Consider the following 19,011-nt stretch of genomic DNA (forward strand, 5'->3'; position numbering starts at 1 on the left):
TTAAATTTAAAAAAGGTGTTGATGGAAGACGCTTTCTATTTTTTAAGTGTGTGTGTATATGGAGGGGGTCTGTAATTATGTGGCAAGCTTAAAAAAGGGTAATTCTCGTACTTAGTGTAATAGAATTATCTCCCTTCTTATTTTACAACTTAAATAAGGAATAGTATATTTCCATCTCTATGACATTAGTAGTTTGTTTGTTACATCAAATGATGTTATCCCCCCCCTCCTTAATACCAATTACTAGTAATGAAGACAAACGAGATTAAGTATTTAAAAATACAGTATAAAATTCATGCTTCTAGAGAACACAACATTTTCTTCCTAAGTATTCAGTACAAATGTACACTTTTACTTATTCTTTTTCTGTTTCAATGAACCAACTTTTGTCCTGGGGCAACAAACTGTATGATCTATCAGATCTGTTGCATCACTCATGCCAATACTCTCTGGCAAAATAAGAATTCATCACACCTTTTTCTTCCAGTAGGTATGGGCAAAAATAAACGAATAAGAATAGGGGGACATAGTTTTGAAAGCCGATTTATACTTTTTTGTAGGTTTCCAAATACTTTTTGATTGTATTTGAAAGATTAAGGACAAAACTTAATTTCCCAAAGAAAAAAATATTTATACATCAAGAAAAACAAAGTTATGAAAAATGTTTTCACGGCCAGCTAACCAATTCAGCTAAATTTTGAAGTTAAATAACTTCATTGTAAAAATCCTTTTAGAGATAAATATTAGGATTCTACTTTACTAATTATCTTTGAAATAGACCGAGAAAACGAAGATATTTAATTAAAAAAAAAGAAAAAAAAAAACACCTTGTTTGCACAAAAAATAGCTGAATTGGACCCAAAACCTAGTGTTTTTGCCGTGCACAAAACCATAACAAACCACACTTTTGAAAATACAGAATATATGGAGACCCAAAATCTGAGACAGTCGAAAAGCTGTCTAAGAATGACGTCATGTAATTAAAAGGAAGGAGGGATGTTGGGTTTCTTCCCCCCACCCCAGACGGGCATCCGTACATTTCTATTGTAAATGTTTGTATAAATTTTACCATTTTTTAATTTAATTATTTTTCTCTGTTCCTGTTTTTTAATTTTTTTTTTTTTTTTTTAATTATTGGCCAATATTATATAAAAATTATGCTATGCTGAAAGTTTCATATTCTTGTGAGCAAGGAAATTATTAAAATCTTGCATATAAAAATTATGCAAAATCTGTAATTTAAAAAAAAAGTAGAAATATTTTTTCTATTATAATTTTGTGTGTGTGTGTGTGTGTGTGTGAAAATATTAAATAATGCTTAATTCAATGGTAATATCGGTAGTTCAAGAAATTCATTTTTCTTCGAATTTATATCGAATTCATTAATACAGACTTTAGGGGCTTTTTTCGTAATGTTCCTGTAAAAATTATTTTATTTTTATTGTTACAAATTAAGATGCTTTATTTATATAAAAAAGCAAAAATAAATTCTTGCGTTTTTTTATTTACTACTGAAAATTATAACTTTAGTAAAGGTATTTTTTGTTTAAACAAAATAATACATTCCCACTAAGATTTAAATAAAAATAATTCGTTCATTATATTCCGCGATCATTTGATAAATACTGAAAATTTTATTAAAATTGGTTGATTTCCTGATTCTTGGTGAATTTTTAAGTAAAGGGAAAGGTCAAAATGTTTATACATTTTGAGCGTCAGCATTCATTTTACCCGTACCTATCTTCTAGCTATTCTAAAATAATTCCGCAGGAACAAAGGGAGATAATTCTCGTCAATCCACCTCATTATTTACCTCCCTTTTTGCAACAAAAAAAAAAGCACACAGCTTTTAACAAACTGTTATAATTATATAAAATAAACAATGGAAGAAGCTTCCGACTTACTTAGTTCCAAGTTCAAGTAATGAGGTTCATTGCTTGAACCTCATTGCTTTGAAGATGTAATACGTCTAAAACATTGCTGCTTACGTACACATTCATTACTAATACAAACGGACGTTCCTTTATAATTGCCCAACTAAAGTTTGAGGGGGATAACTCCATTTTACTAATTCGCTCACTTCCCTTTCGCCCATTTAATTAGAATATAGGACGCTGAAAACAAAGCAACTTCAAGAAATTTTACCTTTTATTAAAAACTAGCGGGGGGTACCAAGCGTTGCCCGGGTGTTTAGAGGTGTGCGTGTTGGGCGGGGAGGAATCAAAACAAAAGAATAAGCGAAGTAAGAACCCTGTTTAAATATTATATATATAATAATAATAAAAAAAAAACAATGTTAAGACTTCTTAAAAAAAAAATCGTTGCCAACAGTTTTGGTAAGTAGTTAGGCTCGAACCTGAAGCCTTGAGGGGACGCTGGAAAAGAAAGTGTGCAAAATAACCTGACACGTTACCCGATCGGCCAACAAAGAGCAACTGAAACACGTTTGAATTTATTTATTTAAATATTAAAAACAGAATTGACACGTGCCCGCAATAAAAGTTAACTCTGCTGCTTCTATTTGAGGTCAAATAGAAGTAGCAGAGTTAACTTTTGCTGCGAGACAGCTTTTGCGTTTATTTACCCAACTTTGGCTGGTTGTTTCCCCAAGATTTTTTTGGGGGGGGGGGGGGGAACCAGCTCCCCATTGTCCAGATTGAATAGCAATTGGGGTTTGTATTACTGTACACATAGATTCGAAAAAGTTGTCAAAAAACAAATATATAACAAATAAATGTTATCAAAGGCAAGATAAGTTACTTTTCTACCAAACTGGATATATTTTTTGTGTTTTTATTCAATGTAACATATTTATTCAGCTCGAAAAACATGCAGTGTTTACTGATGTACTGGACAATTCAAAATGGCGGCCGACTCTCTCTTAAATATGGTAAGTTCGAGAAAAGGTGTTATAAATAATAAACTAGACAAAATACTATTAAAAAAACACCGATTATATGTCAACCTACGTCACGGTAATATATATTGAGCGAATTTTTAACAGTATTTTGTCTAGTTTATTATTTATAACACCTTTTCCCGAACTTACCGTGTTTAAGAGAGAGTCGGCCGCCATTTTGAATTTTCCAATACATCGGTAAATACTGCATGTTTTTCGAGCTGAATAAACATGTTACATTGAATAAAAACACGAAAATTATATCCAGTTTGGTAGAAAAGTAACTTATCTTGCATTTGAAAACATTTATTTGTTATATATTTGTTTTTTGACAACTTTTTCGAATCTATGTGTACAGTAATACAAACCCAGCAATTGTCTGGTATAAGGAGTTTGACCCCATATTGATCAAAGCTGATTGCTTCTGGACGTTCTCCAGTGCGATTGCCGGGAAGGATGCCTTAGCTTTGAATTAGTTTCGGTTTTATACAAAAAAGCTGAACAAAAACAAGACGTGCTGAAATAGCAAGAATTTTGTAAAAATCGACGTAAATAAATCTAGACGCAACGCACGTTCGCAAATCGTACATATGATTTAGGGGCTATATAAACACGTCGGCGAAAAAAGCCGTTCTTAACATAGGGAGGTTGGAGTGTTTATAATATGCTGGGGCTGGGCATGTCGTAAAAATTTACCGTTTATTTATTTATAATATTATTATTGTGTAATATTTGCATAAAAACTTTATAGTAAACACAAACCTCTTTCTATATATATTTATGTATGCATATTTATATTTAAAAAAATGTTGCCTACTAAACTCCTGTCAGTTTTGGGTCTATAGACATGAAACTTAATATGTAGGGTATTTGAACCTATGCAAAACTTTATATTTGAATTTTAGCTGTGGAATATCGGTGGAAAAGTGTGAAAATTAAAAAAATGGAATATTTGCCAGGTGAAGGTTGAATGATGGCATTACGAATATGCATGCGTAACGTAATAGTTATTGGTTCATGTTTTAATTTTTAGACTTGCAGCAAACATGTCTTCATAGCTCAGGCATTAACGTCAATGAAAAAAGTAAATCGTAAGCTAAACGTTTTGGTTTTGATTCTTGTTGGTGGTGCACGAGAATTTTTTTTTTTTTTTTTTTAAATCATTACTATATATTGGGTTCAATATAATATAATAATAAATTTATAATAAATAGGAAATCTGCATTAATCAAAATATATTGTATTATATCATATCAAAATAGCAATGCTGGGCAGTCTGCTAGTAATAAATAAAATGATATCGTTTCACAGTTCCGAATTTATTTTTAGTAGTATAAAAATATATTACTTTATGAAATATTGATTTTTCTTTTCTTTTTAGAAAAGTAGAATAAAATGTATTTCATAATTTTTTTTTTTTTTTGTGTGTTATTAAAATATTTTATATTACTTTATGCATAAAAAAAAAAAAAAAAAAAATCAAATATTTGTGTAAAAGATATTTTATGGAGATTTTCAATTGTCATATAGAATTAATCATTATTTAACTATCAATCTATCCAGCTCATTGTTACATGTTAGGGATTTTTGTGGATTAGTGGAAATTACGTCAGCTAGTGTAGATTTCAACAAGGGTCACACCGAGTGCATGATAATTCTGTTTCGCAGATTTAGGTTATTGTTTCCAGGGTTGAGTCAAGGATGGCTTACATATAAGATCAAAACTAAATGGCAAGGACAAAATGAAGGTATGATTTTGAAACGACGCTATGATCCATTAAGCTTATATTGTCTAATATAGTGCTCAATGCGTAAATGGGGCTTAGTAGTAAAGTATGCAAATATATTTATAGAAATTAAGCTACACGGAGGCGTCCGCGTTTCATTTCCGTAAGGAATCGTTAGGCTGACAGAATATGGGGAAAAAAACAAAAGATTTTAAATCAGTCTCTCTATGGAAATCGAGCAAATGAGACATTGCCAATAATATAGAAAACTTTGATAATCAAAGTGCAAAATGTTACTACAATGTCTATCTGTGCGTCACCAATTTCAGTTAAGTTAGGAAGTTTACTAAAGAAAAAAATAATTAGTTAGGAGAGAGGGAGAGACTAATGTTCTAGAGTCGATCCTCTGAAAAATAGAAGTTAAGAAAATCTCGAAGGTGTCTTTATTTCTGCATGAAAAACAAGATCCAAGTGTAAAGCCCATGCATGTAAAGACTTGTTTGATTTTATTAATGAAAATATAAAACCATTAACCATTATCCTCGAGCAGGTTATGGCCTTGCTAATAGATGATTTCGATTTTACAAGTCAAAATATCAACATAAGCATGAACTGAGTAAAGAAAACGTAAAACAAACACATTGAAAATTAATTAACAAAAATTGATAAAATTTAAACTTATAGAAGGCAATAAAATGCAGAGCTGTTATGGGTAGACATGAACTGAAGCAAATTAAGATTTAATAGTGGAATAAGCTATGCAGATTCACATTTATTAATACAGTGTGTGTGTGTGTGTGTGTGTATTATACAGTGATGATCATATTTATTGGCACGGTAAAATAAAAGTTAAATTTTGTCTAATAAATTCTAAAAAAGGGATTATATTAAAGAAAATAACAAAGTATATTATGTATTTTTAACTGGCCTTTCCGATGCAGCAATCGGATTTTAGAAAAAATAAATAACAAAGGAACAACAAACATAATTGCAAAAAACCCTCATTCAAAATTATTGGCACGGCTTTGTTTTTCTTTTAGTATCAGTATAATATCAATCAATTTCCGGTTTACGTGCTTTCTGAACTTTTTTATAGCCATATTATGCTTGTTTAATGCTAATTCAGTGAATAATTTTTTTCAGATAATTTTTAGATAGCGATTTATTTAAACTATTATAAGTGACTAAATTATAATTTTCAATCGCCATGGTTAAAACTAAGGAACACAGCGAAGACGTCAGGAAGCTTGTTGTAGCATGCCATACCAATGGGGAGGGATATGATAAGATTTCAAAGAAGCTAAACCTTCCCAAATCCACTGTTAGAGCCATAATAAACAAGTTCAAATCGCAAGGCCACGTTATGAGTTTAGAGGGTAGAGGGAGAAAAAGGATTCTTTCCCCAAGAGATGAACGGAAAATTGTTCGACAAGTAAAACAAAACCCAAGGATCTCTGTTGGGGAGATTGTTGATGAACAGAGCACCTCTGGAGTAATTGTATCTCGACATACAGTTGGTAGAGTTTTGAAGAGAGCTGGTTTAAAAGCATGTCGTCCGAGAAAGACTCCCTTATTGAAGTCTATGCACCTGAAAGCAAGGCTAGCCTTTGCAAAACGTCATATTGATAAAGATGTTGCATTCTGGAAACGTGTTCTATGGACTGACGAAACGAAAATAGAGTTATTTGGCCATAATAAAGTGTCTTATATTTACAGAAAATCTGGCGAAGCTTTCCTGCCTAAGAACACCATACCCACAGTGAAGCACGGTGGAGGCAGTTTGATGTTTTGGGGATCCTTTGCTGCCTCTGGACCAGGGCGACTTGTTAAGGTCACAGGTAGCATAAAAAAGGAAGATTATGTTAAAATATTGGATGAAAACCTGAAAGACTCTGCTAAAGAGCTCTCACTTGGTCGTCGTTGGTGGTTCATGCAAGATAATGACCCAAAGCATTCGGCTAAACTGACTAAGAAATGGCTTGAGGACAATCATATTAATTTTTTGGAGTGGCCATCACAAAGCCCAGACCTTAATCCAATTGAAAATTTATGGAGAACATTAAAATTGAGGGTAATGCAAAGGAAGCCTAAGAATCTTATTCAATTGGAGGATTATTGTCAGGAAGAGTGGGCTAAAATTACTACTGAAGAGTGCAACAACTTGGTTGTAAACTATGAAAAGCGACTGAGGAAGGTAATCAAGGCCAAAGGCTATACAATTGATTATTAAATAAATCGTGCCAATAATTTTGAACAAGGGTTTCTTGCAATTATGTTTGTTGTTCCTTTGTTATTTATTTTTTCTAAAATCCGATTGCTGCATCGGAAAGGCCAGTTAAAAATACATAATATACTTTGTTATTTTCTTTAATTTAATCCCTTTTTTAGAATTTATTAGACAAAATTTAACTTTTATTTTACCGTGCCAATAAATATGATCATCACTGTACATGTATTGTGTTCATACTTGCATTAGTATGGTTCGGTAGTGTATCGGTATTGTTATCTTCGTCAGACATGTGTTAGACTTTCAAACATACATATGATTATTGTAAAATGAGAAAATTCTACAGAAAGTCGAAATTATTTGTTTTAAATTTATTATATTAGTTAAACAATGTAAGGCTTGTAGTCAATATCACTTACTTTATTTTTAATATTTTATCTTGTATTTATAACTAATTCTCATTTGTTTAATTTTTAAAAATTTATTTTCTGCGACCTTATTAAAACGGTTGATGTTTAAATTTTAGCTATTAGAGAGAGGCAACATTCAATGATTAAAGGGAGACGATTATCGTAATGGTTAATTACATATTAATACAAACATACACACACACTTCTCGTATATGCCCTGTAGCTAGAGTTTAGCAATAAGGAAGGCGAGTGAGATTAGAACTTGTATCTTGCATCAACAACGTAAATTTTCATTTCCAGTTACAATGACCAATATAGAGTACATAGTTGTTTGCTTTTCTTGTTTCATTGACTAAAATGCAACAAAAGAGTGGAAGTGTTGCGCCAGAGCTGGAGTTTTAGAACTAGAGTCTTAAAAAAAGTTTTTTTAATTTGAGGTTGAATTTTCATTGCTTGTAAGGGTGACAGTTGTGGCAAGTAGGTATTTACTTCTTTCTCTACGCAGAAAAATGTGACAAAAGGTCAGAAGGTAGGTAAAGTCAAACCAGCTCTCCCAAATTTAAGAACTGCCTTGGCAGTCATGTCGGCGTTTCCCTGTAGGGGCGCTTCAGACAGTAAGCAATAAACTTACTCCACCCAAAAGATAGAAGGCAACAACCTGGGGAGGGTGGATCTTTTGGGACTACTCATAATCACACTTCAGTCTGACAGATGCTAGGTCATTCCCTACTCAAAAATGACCAAGACTGCTGAAGATGACCTACCCAGACCTGTAGTCTCTGAAAAGGTCGTTTTTTTTTTTTTTCGTTTTTTTTTTTTAGCATTTCTTCAGCAAAAATCATAATACGAATCTCAGGTTCTAATCACATTCATCTCTTCTGCTGCCAGATTCCAGTACATGTTCACCACTTTTACTATTGTAACGCGGTTGTTTTCTCTAACAGACATAAACATTGTATGTAGAAACAGTCAGAAAGGAAATTAGAGTTTCGACACAAGCATTCCAGGTGAAAGAAAAAGTTATTTATATTCTTTGTTTACCACACCAGTCGCTGACACCAGCATTTAACACCAGTATGTTCTCTCTTTCTGACCACCACATTAGCTACCTCTCGACACAAGCACCGGATATAGCTGGCTTTCAATCGAAGGAGTAAGAGAAAGAGACGTTGTGTGCTTGCCAAGCATAACTTCCCACGCATCTTTTTCTCTTTTAACTGCTCCTCCCAATCTTTATGCCTATATTTGCATTCTATTCCGTGACTTTGCACCCACATCATTGCTTAAAATGTAGACTCTGCAGAGCCAGACTACATTACCCTACAGGAAGAAAATGAAAAGGGGAGATCTCTGCAATGTCTTTCCCACAGAAAGGACATTGCAAGCCTGTTTCTGCTTTATCATTATTTTCATGGCAAGTGCTTGTCTGAGCTTCAATCTATGGTCCCCCTCCTTGCCAAACGTTCAAAAAACTCGTCTTTCTACAACGACTATCAATAGTTCCCCCCCCCACACACACACACACTATCTGGGCCTAAATCTAAACATGCAAACACAAGTTCCATAAAGGCTCTTTCTTAGAACTGCTTGCCTGTGGAACTCTGTTCTGATGCCATGTTTTCCAGCTGACTAAAATATGGTCGTCTTCAGGTCCAATGTAAATCCAATAGTTCTTCTAAATAATTCATTTCTACCCCATTTCTACGACTAACTATTGTTAGTGATTTCATTTCCTTACTTATCTTTCTCTGTAAAAGAAAAACAGGTATGTCACTTATTACCATATCGATAAACGTAAATGAAGACAGTAACTTTACATATGTGAGAACACATACAAGACGATACAAATGTTCATAATCTCACCCACTCGGTATCGCTATCATTGATAGGACGGATATATATTCTAACGCCGGATTTGTGCTCAGCTTGGGGAATAAGTATTCATTACCATGTAAGATAGGATGGTTATCTCACTTTCATAGATTTATTGATTTTTTTTTTTTTTTTTTTTACTTTCACCTCTAACAAGCCACTTGGACGTAAGGGGCTACTATTTGGGAGCAAGCCCAGGAAAGATTAACAAGATGTTGGTTTACGTTACCTTTAAACTTCTACGCATCAGTACAGTCAAGAAAGCAGGTAGCAGGAAGGGAATTCCAAAGTCTAGCTGTTCGAGGGAAGAAACTATTAGAGTAGAAAACTTTCTGACATTTAGGGACCTTAACAGTGAAGGGGTATGATTTTGTTGCCAAGCGGCTTTGTCAACGATATGTACGTCAAGGAGGCACAAGTGCAAAGAGTTCATCAGAGCATATTCTATTAAAATATTTGTAAAACAGACACAGAGATGAAACATTGCAGCAATGAGACAGTGTTCTCACTTTTGTGAATCGACTCTCCCATGTAAAGTAGGATTAGGGGCTATCCCCTCTCCACATGGCTTTTGATCCACTGTAGGGGGAAAAACGTGCTTTCATCTCCACTGCTTTGGTTTCTCTGCTAAGGGGAAGTAACCCACTAATGGCTTCAGTAACCGATGTTTTCCCTTTTTCCCCTACACTATTAATATGCTGTTGTCACAGTGACTACCGTACACTCATTAACCCTTATCAAGGTCCAAAGGCCACTAGAGGATAAATGGTAACTCCCATGTAAAAAAAAAAAATATGGAAAGAGTGAGGGAAATTTCTAAACTAGAATTTTACGACTGCCGTTAAACACATTTTTAAATGCCATGTTTTGTTTCTATATACTTGTTGCATATATGATTGCAAAAAGGTAAAATTTAATTTCAGTACAAAAAAAAAAAAAAATGAGTCATTTATTAAATGAGAGATGATAATAAATTTTAATGTTTAGGTTTTAATTTATTTATTTTAATATTTTTTTGGTTTGTTCGTTGAATTTCTTCCAATAACCCTCCAAAGGGGAAAATAAAAATTAAACTAATCACCATAACCAACACCTTACACTACATTGCAAGTATTTTAAAATGTGCAGGTGAGAATGAGAGCAGACAAATAAAAAAATTGGGGGGAAAAAAAAAAAAAAAAAATTGCAAAGCGCAACAAGCCATGCAAAGGTAAAATCTACTTACATTCACAGTCTGAATGTTTTTCCACGGCTGTCTTAAACTAGGAGAGAGGGATGCAAGGAGACTTGATTCTGGCATACAATATCTTCATCAACTGGAAAGAATGAGAGCAGACAAATAAAAAATTTTGGGGAAAAACAAAAAAAAAAATTGCAAAGTGCAACAAGCCATGCAAACGTAAAATCTACTTACATTCACAGTCTGAATGTTTTTCCACGGCTGTCTTAAACTAGGAGAAAGGGATGCAAGGAGACTTGATTCTGGCATACAATATCTTCATCAACTGGAAAGAAAACTGATCTTTCGAGTGCCAAGTCATGCGTACACTAGCTCCTTATAGACATAACTAAATATATTTAGAATGGTTGCTATATATATATTAATAATATAATAGATAGATATCCAATTTACCAAATTTCCACTACTAACGATTACTACGATATTGTCGCATTGACTATTGTACACTCAGTTACCTTTACTCTCGAGTGGCCTCCAGGCCTTAATAAGTGGTAACTCCTATGTAAAAAAAAAATGTAATGTTTATTTTAGAATATTTTTCGTTTAATGCCCGTCACAAGCATAAATTTTGTTACTACACTAACCGCAACCCCTAGCTCAAGCTAACCCTGAATAAGTCCAATCTTACCCTACCACCAAGTAATAGGCTGATCTCATAATAACAGAACATATTACTATGGCTCACTCATAAATATGGCCCCATATGTCACATTTATTGGATGATTTCTAACAGCCTGATTGAAATTGAAACAAAAACAATCAACAGATTGACTGCTTAAGTAATTCAAAAAATTTTAAGGTTCTGATAAATTCTCTTAAAATTTATATTAATTATTTACATCGGAAAAAAAAAAAAAAAAAAAAAAGAAAAGAAAAAAGAAAAAAAAAAGAAACATAATTCTTAAAGTTACACCTCGTTTATATTTTTTTTAAATTTCCTAAACAGCCAACTTGTTTTTCGATTCAATTTCAATCAGTCTATTAGGAATCAGCCTATAAATGCGACATATGGGGGCCATATTTATGAGTGGACCGTGATATTACCCAGTAAATATATCTGAACAACTGATTTTAAAATATAGCATAGTGCAGCAAGCCATATAAAGAAACAAGTGGAAGCTATTTGCTTCCACATGCAGAATCAGAATCGGTTATTGTATCAGAATCTGGAAAAATATTGGAATCGTCCCATCACTACTGTTTACATCCACATCCGAATGCTTTTTTTCTATGCCGCATTAATTTAGTCATCGTCACGGCCTCCTCTAGTAGGTTGTTCCGCAGAGCCGAAACACGGATGGATAATTCTACCTTTATTTATATTGAATCGAAAGGGGCATTTTTTTTTATGAGTGCCCACAAAGACTACAATTGGCACTCGTTTAAAAAACTTCCCTGAAAGGTAGATTTACATTCCTGTTGATGATGTCGTATGCAAGAATCGAGTCTCATCCCAGTTGCCACTTTTTCCACTGTGTTAGCATACGTGTAGATTAACAGATTATATTGAAATATTTGCTAAAAGGTGTTTTGTTTTTTATCTTTTTTTGTGGTCTGTACACATAACACACCTATTTCTCACCAAAAAGTTTCGCATAAGACAAATATAAAAACGGATATTATTTATTAAGATAAATAAAAAGGTTAAAATCAGACATAATTACTAATGAAAGAGTCCATGTTAGGAAGCCCTACACACCATCTTAATTAACATGAATTGCCAAGGTAAATATATAATAGAGAATGCATTAGCTCTGTAAAGTGAATACGATTTTGTATTTTCTGCAAACTATTCTTGATACAAATCCTGCGAACAGTAGAAAACGGGTCACGGCTGAACATTCATCTAAATAGTTGCGACTTGTAGTCAGAAATCTGACTCAGTCTGATGAGTCATCGAAATCATACAATCGAAATAAACCTAAACTGATAGGCGTACAGATATTATAGAGGATTTATATGTATTAAAAAAAATAAAACCAAAGCATACTCTCTCTAGAGAGCTTCATCACATGATTGAGAACAGAACTTCCTCTCAACAGGCAGTTGTTCTGTCGTTTCAGCACAGATTAACAGGTTATGCTGAAATACTTGCTAAGGATATTTTCAGAGCTGGTTTCTCCCACCCACCTCAGGAAGGTTTTACCATCCTCTCGCATAAAATACCTGTTATTCTTAAATAATCACCCATCTAACACTTACCCAGCTCAACAGTGTTTAGCTTCAGTAATCTGATGAGAACCGGTGTGTCAATATATGATTGGAAGCCTCTGTTCAGTCTCAAAAGACAATGGATACCCCCCTGTAAGGGTAGCAATGTTTAAAATTGTGAGGTAAGGGTTGCGCAATCTACAACCATACCTCTCCTGAGTCGGCACTGTTTGAGTCCAGTAGCAAGGAGGAGTCCAGAATGACTAGAAACAATGCTGAAATAAGTGGAGTGCACATACAGCACATGAAATTCCCAAATGGTCACCCATTCTAGTACTAACCAGGCACAATGTTGCTTAACTTTGGTGATCTAACAGGAACCAGTGTGTCAATGGGATTATGCCGTATCAATATATGATGGATGTTATATACGTTATGTATTGAGTGCAAATTTTTTTTTAAAATATATTTCTTGCCCAGAATTCCCTATAAAGAAAACATTTAAATTTTTTTTTTTTTTTTTAAATTTGTATGTTTGTATCTATATCAAAAGGAAAATATATTTAAAAAATAACGTTAGTTGATAAAGTAGTTTTACTTTAAATAAGAAAATCAAATCTTATGAGGGTTCAGAAAATGACCGTCTCGTCCGCCATTAAAAAAAAAAAATTTTTTAAGTGAAATCAAAGGGAGATAACTCAAGAATAATTTATACTAACTAGAAAATCAAACCTTATGAGTATCCGAAAAGGTGACCGTCTTGCCCACCATTTTGAAACAAAAAAATTGTTTAAAGAAATAACAGGGAGATAAATTTAGTATTTATTTTTAAGTTATATTGTAATGTCTACGAATTGCCATTGAAAATGATTTTCGTAATAAAAATAAAACTACTTTATCAATTTATCTGATTTTTGGAATATGATATTTTCATTTCAGTATGATACATACATGATATAGTTTATTGTTTAAATATATGTGGAATTCTGGACAAAAAACCGTGTATATATATATATATATATATATATATATATATATATATATATATATATATATATATCAGAGTGAGATATATATATATATATATATATATATATATATCAGAGTGAGATTTTACCTTTATGATTAGACAAGTGCCTAGGAGAAAAAAAATAGCTCTTAAAAATTCATGGTTGTCACAAAACTAGTTTTACCAAGTTTTTGTCTTGTTTTATTTATTCTTTAATAACTTCCATATTTTAAACGGCAATTTAAATATTTAAAGTATTCTTCTTGGAAAAGAGTCCATTCAAGAAATTTCTCAGAAGTTTATAAATGTTTAAAAATTGTTGATCTTGTTCAAAAATATTAATTTATTAATTGACTGGAGTTGATGTAAAATCCAAAATAAAAAAAATATAATTTTTTTTTTTTTTTAAAACTTTGAGCAGAAGTGCACTTTAGTTAACCGGAAGTTGTTTATATATATATATATATATATATATATATATATATATATATATATATATATATATATATATGAGAGAGAGAGAGAATTCAAAGAAGGAGAAGGGGAGACCATCCAAAATCGAATGATTTTTCAAACCAAAATGTTATTGTAATTCAAAATAAGTCCAGAAAAAAAAAACAACAAAAAAACGAACTAACACAGCAGAAAACTTTATTTATGGAAGCATGTATTGAATTGAATTCATTCAATCTTTTATTTACTATGAGAGCAACTGCTTCCCTACCCACTCTACTTAGTAAAATCAGAAACTTAAACTTTTTGGCCATGTCAAACGATCAACCACCGGCCTGCCAAAGTTTTGTTAGAAGACAAAAGAGGCAGAGGAGAGCCAAGAAGAAGGTGGAGAGAAAGTGTTTTTGCTTGGACACCTCTTAACAATTGGGCGTCCATCAACCAACTTGCCCTGGATCAGAAGGAATGACAAAAATAAGTCACATTAGTTCGCAATCCACCCCAAGCGGAAGATGCAAATCATGGTTATATGAGCACTGGTTTTATATAGTACTGTTTTTTTTTTTGTAAATTTGCTAATAAAAGTTAACATTCTATATTACAAAGTAATCAATTTCAATATAAACAATTTTTTTTAGATGCTCAAATAAAATATAACATAAGGTTTAGAATATTAATGTATTTTTACATGTAAGTTTCTTTAAAAAAAATATAATTATTTGGCAATTCAGAAGCATAACTCATTGTTCTAAGGGAGGTAACTATTTTACTAAGAATTGTAAGAAAAAAAAACAACTTTTTTCCAATTACTTTATTTAATGTAACAGTTTTATAACATTAATAACAAAATAAAATGTAAAATGCAATGATATTGTAATCTTTCTTAAAACATTGGAGTAATTGTAAGATTCTTTTTTCGATTACTTTAGTAAAATACTTACCTCCCTTAGAATAATGAATTAAGCTTCCGAATTGCCAATTATTTAGATGTAAAATGCGACAGTCAAATTAGATATTTTTGAAATGCTTACAGTTTGTCTTTTTTTTTTTGCACTAATTATGAAAAATTTAAATTATGAAATTTATTTTTGAAAAAATAATAAATTTCTAAAATCAAATAAGTTTTAAGTCTAAATATTATATTTTTTATTATTATTACTGTCTCCTTCTCCCCCACCCACCTCACCCCAGTACAACATTTCCGAGAAAAAAAAAAAAAAAAATACTCCCGGTCAGCTAAAATTCACTTCTGCTGAACTTTGCTTCTATTGGATTTTTTTTTTTTTGTTTTTGTTTTTAGATGAAAATAATGACATATCCAGTTCATTCAGATTATTTTGTTTCTGATTATTATTATTGCTATTATGATTATTTTTGCTGTTGTTAACATTATCATTAATATGTTTTTGTACAACCAAGGCGTTTTTGAAAAAAAAAAAAAAAAAAAAAAAAAACCTTAGAAAATTCCAAACAACCAAATTGTTACTGAAATCGTTTTTTTTTTTTTTATGTGCGGATGTAAATTATTTGCACAGCTGTATTTTAGATTAATAAAATAAAATTTTAAAAATTTAAAAACCAGAAAAAAAAAATAATTGATAAAAAAAAAAAATAAGAGCCTTGAATCAGTGGCATGCAGAAGTCTGGTGATGTCCTAGAGCCAATTCATTAGTTGTATACTCTTAAAGACTCAAGTATAAATCCTAGTACTGAAAAATATGAGAAAGAGAAATAGATTGTATACCTCAATTTTAATACACGAGGCCATCATCCCATCACACTCCCTTTCCCTCTGCATGCCATTACATTGCATTAAAAAAAAAAAAATGTTTTTGACTATTACTACATCATGCCCACAATTCTTTCGTTGCAAAAATAATTCCACATGCGCAGAATGGGATTGTTGGCAGAAACTTTGCTGAACCTGCACAATGCACACATCCCTTGTATTTTTTTTTTACGCCTTTTTTCATTGGGTTATTATCGATTGTACACTAATCTACTCGACTATAAAAAAAAAATTCAATATTTAAAAGGTTTTTAAGGAGGGCTCAGTTTCTAATACAACATTCTAGTAAATTGATCCCCCATTTTGGAACCACTCGAAGAGAACATGCATACCACTCTTATATAAAGGACTTCTCATTTATCAGTCTCAGGGAAATGATATTCAGTTCTTTATTTTTTATTTTTTTTATTTAATTTATTTATTTTTTTACATAGGCATCACTAATTATCAAGGCCCAGAGACCACTCGAGGATAAGGGTTAAGAGTGTACAGTAGCCAATTGGACAGTATAGTAATCGTTAGTAATGGTAATTTGGTAAATATGTTAACTTAGTGGAACGGCTCATCAAGAACTTGTTTACACTGGACTTGAAGACAATCAGATTGTAGTCAGCTGGAAAGCAGGAAAACGGAAGACAGTTCCACAGGCGTGCAGTTCTAAGAAAGAAGCTTTATTCATGGAATCTACGTTTAGGTTTAGGCACGGATAAAGAATGGGGGTAATTATTTATAGTGTTTTCAGCTAGACGAGTGCTTCTTGTGAAAGTTTGGCGGGGGGGGGGCATAGATTGAAGCTCAGTTGAGCACTTGCCATGAAAATAACGATAAAGTAAGGACAAGCTCACATCTCTTCTGTGAGAAAGAGGTTGCAGGGAAGAGAAAAGGACATCTACGAGGCTACAAAGTCTATTTTGAACTCTATCAAGGCAGGACAAGTCCTTTCTAGCAGCTCCTGCCCAGATGTGGCAACAGTACTCCATTCCATATTGCTTTCAATAGTTGCCAATTTGTTTTTGCGTACGCATTCAATTTTTGCACTTGCAAAAACATGTATTTCTTTATTTCATATTTACTTTGATTAGTGCATATTTATTTGGCTAAGCCACTATTAATCTGTGCTGCCTCTCTGATTGCATCAATCAAGAAAACTTGATGTCTAGAATCAAAAAAAAAAAAAAAAAAAAAAAAAAAAGCAAGAGAAAATTAATTCTGATCAAAGAAAGTATTTCAAATGTTGTAACTGTGTGGAGAGACATAGCAATAAAGTGCCCACGGTTGGCATGTGCCCACTGTAGGGAAGAAGTAGTGGTGCACAACTTAATTATAAAACTGGTTTTTATTACAAGGTTCCCTGATACGATCTCCATCAAACTCTAGCAGGTGACAAAAAAATCGAGACCCTAACCATGGGAGACCTAATAGTGAGTACTAACATCAACTAGGGACCAAAACTAGCACGAGGTACCAGCCTTGAGTCTACCCTGCAATAGCTCTGCCTTTCCTACCAAGAACAACCCTAGCACCCATGTAAACTGCTACAGATGTGGTCACAAAGGTCACCTAGCGAGAGACCAGTGAAAGGTATACATTGGATAATGAAGGTCTTAATATTAGTGCCCTTAGATTGATAAATAAAAAAGCAATTATATAAGAGGAATGTGCATGTTTTCGTTGAGCGGTTCCAATACGGGGGATCGATTTATTAGAACGTTGTATTAAAGCACGCCTTGTTAGTATTTAAATACAGAATTTTTTTTGCATTTTTTTTATTTAATAATCTGGTAGATTAATGTCCAACCGATAATATTCCTCTGAAAAAAATTGAAAAAAAAAAAAAAAAAAAAAAAAAAAAAGATTAGAAGAAAAATAATATATATAAGGGGGTGTGCATTGTATAAGTCTACCGAAACTTTTTGGTGCTTCTACACTTATTGGGACAAAATTTCGGAAATCGTAACACTGAATTTCACATGAAAACAATAGTATCTACATATTTCTCATGTTTTTAATATGATTGTATCCAAAAATTACGAAAATCGATGAGGTAGAAAGTTATTTATTAAAGACAATAAAAAATAGAATTTGATGAAAGTGATCGTAAGACACAGGAGAGTTCAAAAGGGAGGTAATTTTCCGTTCCGATTTAAACAAGATGGCGGTAATTTTTCAACTGCTAATACGATTAAAGTTTTTTGTTTGTTTGTTTTTTTTAATAATTCAGTAATATTCAGGTAATTTGGAATATACCACCGTAACTTATTAGAATTGACCAAAAAAAAAAAAAATCCGTTGAAATTATTGTTTTTATCTGAAATCGAGTACAAAATCTCGTTCCAATTCTGTAGAAGATCCAATTTCCCCTCCCCCTCATGAGTTTGGATTGTTATGTTAGAAGTTTAAAAAAAAATAAAAATAAAAAAAGTTGCTCTCACTTCAGAAATGTCTGGATCTTGCAGTTGCTCCCCATCCCCTTTTCCACATGAAGACAATGTATTTTCGCATGTTTGAAACAGAAACAGTCATTTCGTTTTGTTGCTTTTTGTTTTTATTTTTGTTTTTATAATAAACTGAATATAAATCATCATTAAGGAAATCTTGACACATTTTTATTGAAAATATCTTGCGTAAATATTTGGAATCAAAATATTGTTTCACAAGAAAAATACAGAAATTTTTTTTTTTAAATTTATGACATCCGTCATTGAATGAAGCTGTCATACTCCGAAAACCATGTAAATTGAGCATTTGTTTGTTTTGTTTAACTAAAAAAAATCAATGCAAGAAAAAAAATTTAAGTTTACAGAAGGCAAAAAATGCAAAGGTGTGGCGGATAGACTCAAACTAACGCAACTTATGATATAACTATATTATATATATATATATTGAACAAGTGTTATTAAAAGCACAGAATTTTTCTGTTTCACTATTTTCTTTTTTACCTTCTCCAATCTCCGAATAATTTTTTTTGCGTTTTTCTCAAAATTGTTTAGGTTCGATCCATAAGTTTCTTTAGTGAGCGCTTTTGATAGGAATACTTTCATCATCCTCAGGCATATTGCGTTGTAAAAATCATATTTCTAATTTTATATATATATATATATATATATATATATACACACACACACACACATATTTTTGTCACAGTCACGTAGTGGCTTATTACGAGTTGGATGATCGGTGGACAATTTTTTTTATATACATATATACATATTTAAAATTTACTGCCCTAGACAT

General features: G+C 32.2%; 1 long non-coding RNA gene across 1 annotated transcript in view; it reads right to left on the minus strand.

The window, feature by feature from the left end:
- The window catches only part of LOC145296744 (uncharacterized), a 62,334-nt gene extending 48,763 nt beyond the window's left edge, over window positions 1-13,571 (minus strand). Inside the window, exon 1 of the long non-coding RNA XR_013870018.1 lies at window positions 10,361-13,571. This is a non-coding gene — a long non-coding RNA (uncharacterized LOC145296744). The remainder of the gene's footprint in view (window positions 1-10,360) is intronic.
- Between the last annotated feature and the right edge of the window lie 5,440 nt (window positions 13,572-19,011).

The sequence above is a fragment of the Euprymna scolopes genome, chromosome 17, assembly GCF_053919585.1.
Source record: "Euprymna scolopes isolate OS-2025 chromosome 17, ASM5391958v1, whole genome shotgun sequence".
Classification (NCBI taxonomy): domain Eukaryota; kingdom Metazoa; phylum Mollusca; class Cephalopoda; order Sepiida; family Sepiolidae; genus Euprymna; species Euprymna scolopes.